At 40.7% G+C, this 10,612-nt stretch overlaps 2 long non-coding RNA genes across 3 annotated transcripts in view; both read right to left on the reverse strand.

Annotated features, from left to right (window-relative positions):
• Positions 1 to 1,128: 1,128 nt before the first annotated feature.
• Positions 1,129 to 5,697, reverse strand: LOC135115078 (uncharacterized). Its single transcript, XR_010275816.1, has 5 exons — positions 4,559 to 5,697; positions 3,935 to 4,061; positions 3,161 to 3,346; positions 2,842 to 3,002; positions 1,129 to 2,373 (listed from the first exon to the last, which is right to left on the reverse strand). It is a non-coding gene; the product is annotated as an uncharacterized LOC135115078 (long non-coding RNA).
• Positions 5,698 to 7,221: 1,524 nt separating this feature from the next.
• The window catches only part of LOC135115079 (uncharacterized), a 3,624-nt gene continuing 233 nt past the window's right edge, over positions 7,222 to 10,612 (reverse strand). The window contains exons 1-3 of one of the 2 annotated variants that reach the window (XR_010275818.1): positions 10,584 to 10,612; positions 10,379 to 10,456; positions 7,222 to 7,425 (exon numbers count right to left, since the gene is read on the reverse strand). The exon at positions 10,584 to 10,612 is cut by the window's right edge and continues 233 nt beyond it. This is a non-coding gene — a long non-coding RNA (uncharacterized LOC135115079). The other variant, XR_010275817.1, reaches the window with a different exon arrangement.

The raw sequence follows: 10,612 nt of genomic DNA on the forward strand, positions 1-10,612 counted from the left end.
TAAATAAAATAAGGAATTAGACAAATGACAAATAATTAATAAATACATAAGGAATAATGAATAAACAAAAATTAAGCCAGGAAGACTATTATAATTATTGCAAGGAGACGATATGTATGTATGTATTGTATGTAATTCGAGGTTAAAATGGCTCAAATCTGACCCAACAGCAGGCCATAAGTGAAGGTGTTCCTCAAGGCAGGGAGGGGGGGGGGGGAGCAATGAATAGGGGAGGGGCTATAAACTATTGGGGGGATATTAATTAATGACGCATCCAGTTTAGCGTGTGTGTATATTTCGCGTTGTGATAATTTAAAGGTTTTCTCGCGTTTTTATCTTTATTTATTGATTTTATTTATTTATTTATTTTATTTTTTTGGCAGGTGTTATATTTGTTGAGTGTTTTAAGTAACTGTGGCTCATTGCATCAAAACTCCATTCATTACCTTCGTGGGAAGGTTCAATTTGGCAAGGTTTTATTTCGCATTTTGGGTTTTGTAGTAAATTATGCATTTTCTCATATTTTTCTTTGCTGGTATTGTCCCTTCCACGCCATATATGACTGGAAAGTTGGGGGCGCCTTCCCCCCCCCCCACCCTCCACTGCTACGTTTTTTTTTCTTAATCAGTCAGTCAACCAATCAATCAATCCCTTCATGAATCATACCCATTTCCAGGTGTCACCCCCACCCATAGATCTCTCATTCTGTCATGTATGAACAAGTGCTAAGGGCAAGCTGAACAAGTACAAAGGGCAAGCCAGCTGTCTCTTTTAATATTCTTGCCTGAAATAACATTACAAATGAGGGTCTATTAATCATCCATTAAATAATCCATTTTTATTGCTTTCTCATTCTTCTTGCTCTGTGTATTGTTAAATTGGATGGTTATATCATTGTCCCTTCCTGTGTTTTAGTGTGCCATTACCTGTCCTCTCTTCCAGCTGATATTTAGTTTGTACTAAAATAGACTGGCATAACTTTACAATTTATACACAAATAACAACATAAACCAATAATGCATTGATATTATGCATGATAGGAGTGGACATTTCCACTCTACATCATTAATGAATGCATGATGAGACGCACACTATTACAAAGCTAATGAGTTCAATACAAACACTCAATAACAATTTCAATAACTTTATTAAAAATAGCAATCTTTATAAATCATGAAACCAACATCAAATGCACAATAATGCAAACACTTTTTACACACACACTCTTTAATGATATTTCCTAATATACAGTATAATTCCAAACAGAGAGAGAGAGAGAGAGAGAGAGAGAGAGAGAGAGAGAGAGAGAGAGAGAGAGAGAGAGAGAGAGAGAGAGAGAGAGAGAGAGAGAGAGAGAGAGAGAGAGAGAGAGAGAGAGAGAGAGAGAGAGAGAGAGAGAGAGAGAGAGAGAGAGAGAGAGAGAGAGAGAGAGAGAGAGAGAGAGAGAGAGAGTGATGAACTACCTGGGGTCATAAATGCAAAGTACAGGTATCAGTCAGGCAAAGCATAGTGCTTGCCTGTCTCATATGGAATGTAAAAACATGGCTTCATATCATTCCAGACCTGGGATTATGGCCAAAAGTTACCAAGCAGTGCTGAGCAAAATCCAGTAGAGTAATATTCAGTATCATTGAATTACTGACAAAGTAAAGATCATTATGTGCAATGATACTCACTACCTAGGAGCATTTCAGGTTACTACCAAGAGTCTGACCATGCTGGCAGGGATGGTTAGGCTACAACACATTACATACTTCTCCATTCAAATCAGTCAGCTGATTAAATGGTGAGTTAAACCATTTTGATCATCTAAATCATATTAAGGCATTGGATGAGACCTGGACAGCTTGGGTCAACACCATACATAGGTACTCCACTACTCTGTGGGAGACACTTGATTGTGGCAAGAGTCATCACAATACCAAACACCATCCTTGACAAAGCACAGCATGGCCCACTCATCCACAGGAACCCAGCCATCTCTAAGGAGCAAATTAATGCTGCCCAGTGTCACTCCTCATCACTTTTAGGGAATAAGAAGTAGATCCCACCCTAGCACCATCTTTACATAGAATATAATACAGAGGATAGAGAAGGAATACAAACAGGGCACATGGTATGGTATAGAACACCAACCCTCACTTTTGGAAAACCCCAGCCACTCAGTAGGAGACTGAGTGGCTGGAATACGAGTACATGGAATACAAAGTGCATGGAATACAGTAGTATTCCATGCAGTTTTTAATACATATAATATATTATAGTGAAAGGAACATATTTATATAACATATATATAAGGACGCTGCTTATCTTCTCGAGCTGCTGAAGGTCATGATCTGCTTCCTTTTCCTGCACCAGCTTTGATATCAAATCCTGCAGGAAACAACTGTGTTAATTCACATTTTGAATAAATCTAATAGATGAAATTTCACTTACAACACCTTATGTGTCTCTGGTGACTCATGGAGGACAGATACATCACCTGAGAGTAAATGGTCAGTGAAGAAGTTGACCCTTGATCCTGGCTAATCACATTAAGTACATTAAACACTCCTGTTAACTAATAAATGAGGGATAGATTTCTCTGGAAGGTTACATTACACTACTTCCCTGGCATTTGAAAACATTTTGCTCTACATGAACTCATATGGAAGCTTTACTGCAACATTAAATCTCAGCTAGATGCCAGATGGTGTAGCCTCCATCACAGAGCAAGGTAATGATATGAAGGCTTAGTACTTTGGTCAACACCTGAATAAGAACCGTTTGAGATGCAGCAGAGATCACTAACCTGCCAGCAATTGAATAAGAAGTGTGTGAGATGCAGCAGAGATCACTAACCTGCAAGCAATTGAATAAGAAGTGTGTGAGATGCAGCAGAAATCACTAATCTGCCACCTCCTTCATGCTGCAAGTTAACCTGCTCTCCAGGACCCTGTGAGCCTCCTGCAGTTGTTGCAGCTTCTGTTAAAGCTCAGTTCCTCCCAATCCTGTTGTTTCTCCTGATAAAACAATAAGTTTGTTTCTCTCAACTTTTCTTAATACAGCCTCAATAAACAAATCCAATAACAATGCTTTTATTTTGTTATTAATTCAAAAAATTGAGCAACAGTGAGGAAAAATTATTTGCTTTATTATTAGAGAATATAAACTTTCTTACCTTTTGGTTCAGTTATGACATCTTCAGACAACTTTTCATGAGCAAGAGATTCTCCCAGCAGTTTGTTATACTTATCCCTCTCACAGTCTAGCTGAACCTGAAGACTGCTGCACTCACTCTCCAACCTGCTAACCTCAGATGTCAGTGTAGCCACTTGACCCAGCAATTTCCCCTTGGTATCTGTACCTGGAGGTGAAAAATCGATGCAACAGAGGGCCAGCCAAGAATGACCAATGGAAGTAATTAGACGTAATGTAAAAAGTGGGTATAAGACTAAGGGAAATAGAAGGGCAATGGAGAGAGGGTTAGATGCACCAGAAATGTCTGTGGAGCCAGGAAAAATTTAAACTTGTAACAGAGATAACTAAGAGCAACTGTGAATGAATAAATGTGATGTGGCCTCCACCCATGACTGGGAAAATGCAAAAGCAGCACCTCAGACACCAGGACCATGATGACTGGCAGCTCCCAAAATTAGCTGCTGGCTTTTGTACTCCTAGTCACCACAGGAGGCTCATCCACAGCTAATCCTATCAGCTGATCATCTTGGGTGAAGTAATTGTTTATCAGTCTGGCTGTTGAGTCCTGATGCAGAGATGTGTGTGTGTGTGTGTGTGTGTGTGTGTGTGTGTGTGTGTGTGTGTGTGTGTGTGTGTGTGTGTGTGTGTGTGTGTGTGTGTGTGTGTGTGTGTGTGTGTGCACTTTGGAAATCCTCCCTCCAAGGAGAATGTCAGTTTGATATACAAATATATATTCATGTGGATGGTAGCTCACATTTAGCTTCTGAGTTCTCACATGAAGACGTGCCATCCTTGTCTTTTTCCTCTGAGGGAGTGACTTTATACTCTGTGATAAGTGCATGCAGCTCACTATTCTGTCTTGTGATGTTTTTGATTTCTATCTGTGAAAGACACAAGAAGGCAGTAAGTTAACTTGTTTAACATGCCACATCATTTTATATATATTATGCCAAGTTTAAACAGGAAAGCCTCACCCAGAAGCATCAACTAAAGACCAAAGTGATTAACAAATCTTTCACTTTACCACCCTTAATGACAAAAAGCTGCTGATGTAGCATCCCATCCATATCCTGCATTTTTACACCTTCATGATTCCAACACTGCATCATTTGTTCATGTCTTAAAGACACGGTCATGACAGAGTAGTCCTCACACTCCTGTCAGTGCTCTTCTGCATACACTTGAGCCTTGCACACTCCAAGCATTCCTTCCACTCATCCTTCCACATCTAAAGCACCATAGTACTCTCCACCCATTTTTAAGGAAACTGTCTCCATGCATAAACAAACACACAACCTCACGTACTCCATGTATTGTTTTCAGTAATGATTAATCTTACAAAGTAAACCAAACTAATATACAAAGACACTTGTGGTACCTTTGAAAGTTTGAGCTTATCTTCTAGTTGTTTAATCAGCTCTGTCAACGTGATATTTTCTTTGAGCAAGGTGGTCGTGGCTCAGGCCATTCTCTTCAAAGTGGCTGTGGTTGTGGACCGTCACCAGCTGACCACTAAGGGACTCTGTCTTCTCCCACAACACAGTGATCTCGCGCTCTTTCTGCAACGCCTTTTGCCTGGTGAACAGCGTGGCAAGTGCACATACATTAGAACAGTATGTGACCAATGACGTCTCCATTCTACATTGCCATGACAAGAATACAGGGCTTTACTGAACATAAACCAAGGACGCCTCCATTCTACATTGCCATGACAAGAATACGGGGCTTTACTGAACATAAACCAAGGACGCCTCCATTCTACATTGCCTTCCTTCTTATCTTTCTCCTTTCCTTCTCCATCTTCCTCCTCCTCCTCCTCCTCCTCCTCCTCTCCTTCCTCTTTCTTTCCACCTTCCTCCTCCTCTTGTGACTCTTCACTCTCTTCCTCCTCGTCCTCCTCCTCCCCTGTGCTTCCCTCCTCTGAAAGAAAAGACTTGTTTAAAAAGCAAGCAAATATAGTAGTAATAGTAAAAAAAAAGTCAAGTAAATGAAAGTTTATACACATATGAAATTAGTGAAAATTTGACACCAAACATTCTCTATCTGTAACATTACATCAGAATGACGAGAACACAAGATATGAAAAGTGAAAGGGAATGATGTATATAACAAAGAAAAACACTGTATAATGACATATGACAGGAAAATAATCTTGTATACTTGAGTCCCTTAAATACTTGCTTCCTTGTATATTAACTCCCAAAATGCTCATTCCTTGTACTCTCATTTTCAAAACACCTCTTCCTTATATATTGTCACTCAAACACTCCTTTCTTGTACACTTATTCCCAAATCATTCCTGTCTTCCTGTATTCTCATTCTCCAAACACTCCTGCCTCTGCACACCCAGTTCCTCAAAACATTTCTTCATTGTTTACTCATTCCCCAAACACACCAACTTTCTTGTATACTTAGCTCTCAAAAGATGCATTTTTAAACATCCATAACTCCTTTTATTTTCATTCCCCAAACACTCCTGGCTGTGCACACTCCAGCACGTTAACACCACACACACATTCACAACTCTTAATATCATCTGTCAGCCCCTAGTGGAAAGGGACAATCTTGTGGCCCACCATACTACACCTCAGGAGGTCAGACACAGCATTCAGTTAACAAAAAATCACATTAACACCCACTCCCCACAGAACATAGTAACACAAAATCAGATTAACACTCACCCCAAACGTCACATTCACAAGACAAGTTCTCATCCCACAGCCGTAAACTGTTTGCGGCCACCTACGAGGACCTTGCCAAGAAGATGCTTGCCTACACAACCCCAACGGACACAGCTCTGTACCGGCGCATCCCGGCTAACACGACAGGCCTCGCCAGCATCCTCTTCTTCATCGAGCGACTCCAGAGGTGCTACATACCCACGGGGGAGAAGCCTGTTAGCATGGGAGTTGCTGCTGGCTGGTACATGTTGTCAGCTCTCCTACAACAAGGTGAGGACCTGTTGAGGTGTAAGACTGGTCAGTTCAAGTGTTGGAGCATTTAGTGTTTGGTAAGATGGCTGGTACATGTTGCCAGCCCTCCTACAGCAGGGTGAGGACCTGTTGGGGTATGAGACTAAGTTGAATGCAAGGGTAGTGGTGTTTAATGTTTGATAAGATGGGAATACAGAAAGACAGTTATTAAAGGATAGATTTAAAACTGGGAAACTTTACATGATACCTGGTGTATTTTCATAATTGAGCTGATATTAACTTGAATTAGTTCTGGCATGAGCAATATAAGCAAGTGGTGTTAATATGACTGATATGGATATCAAGTAATGTATTTAATTTTATCAGTAGTTCTCTTCATATGATGATATCAACAGTTTTCTTAGTAAGATATGAGATATAAATCTTTTAGAAATGATGAGAAAAACTCTTAAATTGCATTTTCATCTCTGAAACATTTTAAAAATGGTCTTTTCTACATTTTTAAATTTAAAAAGATGTGTTACTTTCAAAGATTTTAAATTGCCTTTGCATCATCCTCCATGTCTTAAAATTGCCTTTTCATGGCATCTTTCCCTCCTCCTCTTCCTCCTGCAGGCTCCAACACCTACCCAATCAGCACTGCAGCACGGGTAATCTACTGGGTTGGGCTACAGTGTGTCCCTCATTGTGTACACATCATACTCTGCCACACTGGTCTCACATCTTGCTGTGGAGCAGCCTGCACCTCTGCCATTCAGCAACCTGCGGGACCTGTCTAGGCAGTCAGGCTGGGATGCTGGATGCAACAACAATGACCCTCTTCCAAGTGACAGCCTCGGTGGGTCCTTGGCTTCTTGCTGTGTGAACTGATATACCATCCAGTGGTTGAGAGTTGAGGAGAGAGAGAGAGAGAGAGAGAGAGAGAGGAGAGGAGAGAGAGAGAGAGAGAGAGAGAGAGAGAGAGGAGAGAAGAGAGAGAGAGAGAGAGAGAGAGAGAGAGAGAGAGAGAGAGAGAGAGAGAGAGAGAGAGAGAGAGGAGAGAGAGAGAGAGAGAGAGAGAGAGAGAGAGAGAGAGAGAGAGAGAGAGACAGAGAGAGAGAGAGAGAGAGAGAGAGAGAGAGAGAGAGAGAGAGAGAGAGAGAGAGAGAGAGAGAGAGAGAGAGAGAGAGAGAGAGAGAGAGAGAGAGAGAGAGAGAGAGAGAGAGAGAATTTTGTTCAGTGCCAGATTTAGGAGTCCACAAAAAGACCAGCTGCCCAGGAGCCTCCACAATCTGGGGTCTCCACAATCTGAGGAGTCTCCCACATAAATATTCTGTAAGTGAAAGAAACTTAAATTAATCAAACACTAGTTTTCTATGAACTAAATATTTTTTTTATTACTATCAAAATAACCACTTGTTTCATTTACACTAAATAAATATGTTCCTTTCACTATAATATATTATATGTATTAAAAACTGCATGGAATACAGATACAAAAATATTAATATAAATATTTCAGGTAGATGGCCTCCACACTCAGGCTGCTCACAGGCCTCCACAGACACAAATCCAGCCCTTGATTTGTAAATTAATTATTTTATTTAATTATTTATTTTTTCTTTGTAAGAGGAGCACTGCCTTAGGGAGGGAGAGAGAGAAAGAGAATAATAATAAAAAAAAAAAAAAAAAAAAAAACGATGCCATTTCTTTAAGAAATGGCATCTGTAATAATAATCTGTTATATGCCATAATAAATTATGGCATATAACATAAAATGTTATATGCCATTTGATAACAGTTTTCTATAGATCTAAGTGTAACTCAGTAAGTTTGTAACACAATCTCCCTTTCCTAAATCCAAATTGCTTTATTATCACTGGGAGAGGCTGGGATGGACTGGGAGAGGCTGGAATGCACTGAGAGAGGCTGGGATGGACTGGGAGAAGCTAGGATGCACTGGGAGAGGCTGGGATGGACTGGGAGAGGCTGGAATGCACTGGGAGAGGCTGAAATGCACTGGGAGAGGCTGGGATGGACTGGGAGAGGCTGGGATGGACTGGGAGAGGCTGGGATGGACTGGGAGAGTCTAGGATGCACTGGGAGAGGCTGGGATGGACTGGGAGAGGCTGGGATGGACTGGGAGAGGCTGGAATGCACTGAGAGAGGCTGGGATGGACTGGGAGAGGCTGGGATGGACTGGGAGAGGCTGGAATGCACTGAGAGAGGCTGGGATGGACTGGGAGAGGCTAGGATACACTGGGAGAGGCTGGGATGAAAAGGCTGGGGCTGGGGCTGAGGCTGGGGGAAAAGGTCAAGAATGTTGGGTGTATCTCCAAGACAGTCAGGAATACGAGTAGGGTGTTGCACCAATTGCTCTAGGTCATGGAGGATAGCAAAGTTGTAGGCTAGTTCACCCAGGATGGTCAGTGAAGGGAGAGGAAAGCCAAAGCTGGTGGTGAACATTGAAGTCTCCAAGAATGGAGATCTCTGCAAAAGGGAAGAGGGTCAGAATGTGCTCCACTTTGGAAGTTAAGTAGTTAAAGAATTTCTTATAATCAGAGGAGTTAGGTGAGAGGTATACAGCACAGATAAATTTAGTATGAGAGTGACTCTGTAGTCGTAGCCAGATGGTGGAAAACTCAGAAGATTCAAGAGCGTGGGCACGAGAGCAGGTTAAATCATTGTGCACATAAATGCAGCATCCAGCTTTGGACTGAAAATGAGGATAGAGAAAGTAAGAGGGAACAGAAAAGGAGCTACTGTCAGTTGCCTCAGACACCTGAGTTTCAGTGAGGAAAAGAAGATGAGGTTTAGAAGAGGAGAGGTGGTGTTCTACAGATTGAAAATTAGATCTTTGACTGCGAATGTTGCAGAAGTTAATGAAGAAAAAGTTGAGGGGGGTGTCAAGACACTTAGGGTCTTTGACAGAAAGGCAGTCTGACCTGGGGACATTTATGGTCCCCTCCCCAGATGGGGACTACGAGGCTGGTGTAGGAGTCGCCACGATGATTTTAAAAATTTTTGAGTGAAGGGTGTGTGTGTTATTAGGTGCTTGTAGTTTTGTGTGGAGGAAGAGAGTTGTCTTTAGAGGGCAGGCTATGACTGCCCCCTTGTGTTGTGAGACACAAAGGGAAACGTTCAGCGAGGTCACAGCTGGGTTTAATGATAAGTTCACAGCACCCCCTGAACAGTGCTTTAGACCTCACTGGTAGTAATTATCATTTAGGCAGATGTCTACTGCCTCCTCATATATATATATATATATATATATATATATATATATATACCCAGCCAACATTGGATAATGGGAGGCATGTGGGTGTTTTGTGGGCTACTTTATGGGTCCCATGTGGGCTACCCCACATTACTGTAAAACACAGGTTGTTCTTGGAGATTTAAACTTTTTGTATTTATAAATATTGATTCACATGACAGTAAAGATTCATTTTACTAACATGCCAGTTTCTCTTAAACCAAGCAATTTACGTGTAATCTTATCTTACAAATGGCTTGAGGCATTCTCTAACCCTCTTGGAAAGTCGACAGATATAAGTAATACTGCTAATTTTCATTGAAATATTAAAAGAAAATTAAATAAATAAATAAATAAATAAATAAAATAAATAAATAAATAAATAAATAAAAATCTTTTGGTTCAGTGATGTTCCTCATTTTTTGTCCAAGGTTCTAACCATACCTAAACTAACTTAACCACACCAAAACTAACCTAACCATACCTGCTGTAACCTAACCATACCTAAACTAACTTGACCACACCAAAACTAACCTAACCATACCTGCTGTAATCTAACCATACCTAAACTAACTTAACCACATCCAAACCTAACCACACCCAAACTAACCTAACTGTACTTGGTGTAATCTAACCATACCCAAAACTAACCTAACTACACCCAACCATATCAAACCTAACCTAACCATACCTAAACTCAAGGCAAGGTATGGCGTGTCTAGCCAGTGGTAGCCATAATTATTTCCTATTTTCATCAATAAGAAAAGGCATTGAATTCAATTTAAAAAAAACGTTTCAATTATTGTTAAAGGTTTGTAGAAAAGAATATATCAAGAGCTAGTGTTATTTCATAAGATAGGTAATGAAATACTGGCACATTAATAAAAGTGATATCAAGCCTCAATATACTGACATACGGTAATAACAGTGTAGTACCATCACAATCACCAGCACCACCACCTTACCATTTATATCACTAGACAACCACCTCTACACCGTACGTAATGTACTTTCCACATATAATGCATACCTTTGGGCAAATTGGTGTCAGCGGAGCATTGAATGAATGCCTCTTGGCACTTGCTGGGAGACTGGATGCCTTGGTAATCTGCAGGGATCACCACTTTTTAACACAGGCTAACTTCTTACTTTACACGTTATGGAAGGCATCAAGTATGGCTTCAAGCATTTTAAAGTATTCATAACATTGTCGAGTGCAATTTAAGATACCTTACTTCTGAACTGGTGTGAACCGCCAACGTAC

The sequence above is a fragment of the Scylla paramamosain genome, chromosome 28, assembly GCF_035594125.1.
Source record: "Scylla paramamosain isolate STU-SP2022 chromosome 28, ASM3559412v1, whole genome shotgun sequence".
Taxonomy (NCBI): Eukaryota; Metazoa; Arthropoda; class Malacostraca; order Decapoda; family Portunidae; genus Scylla; species Scylla paramamosain.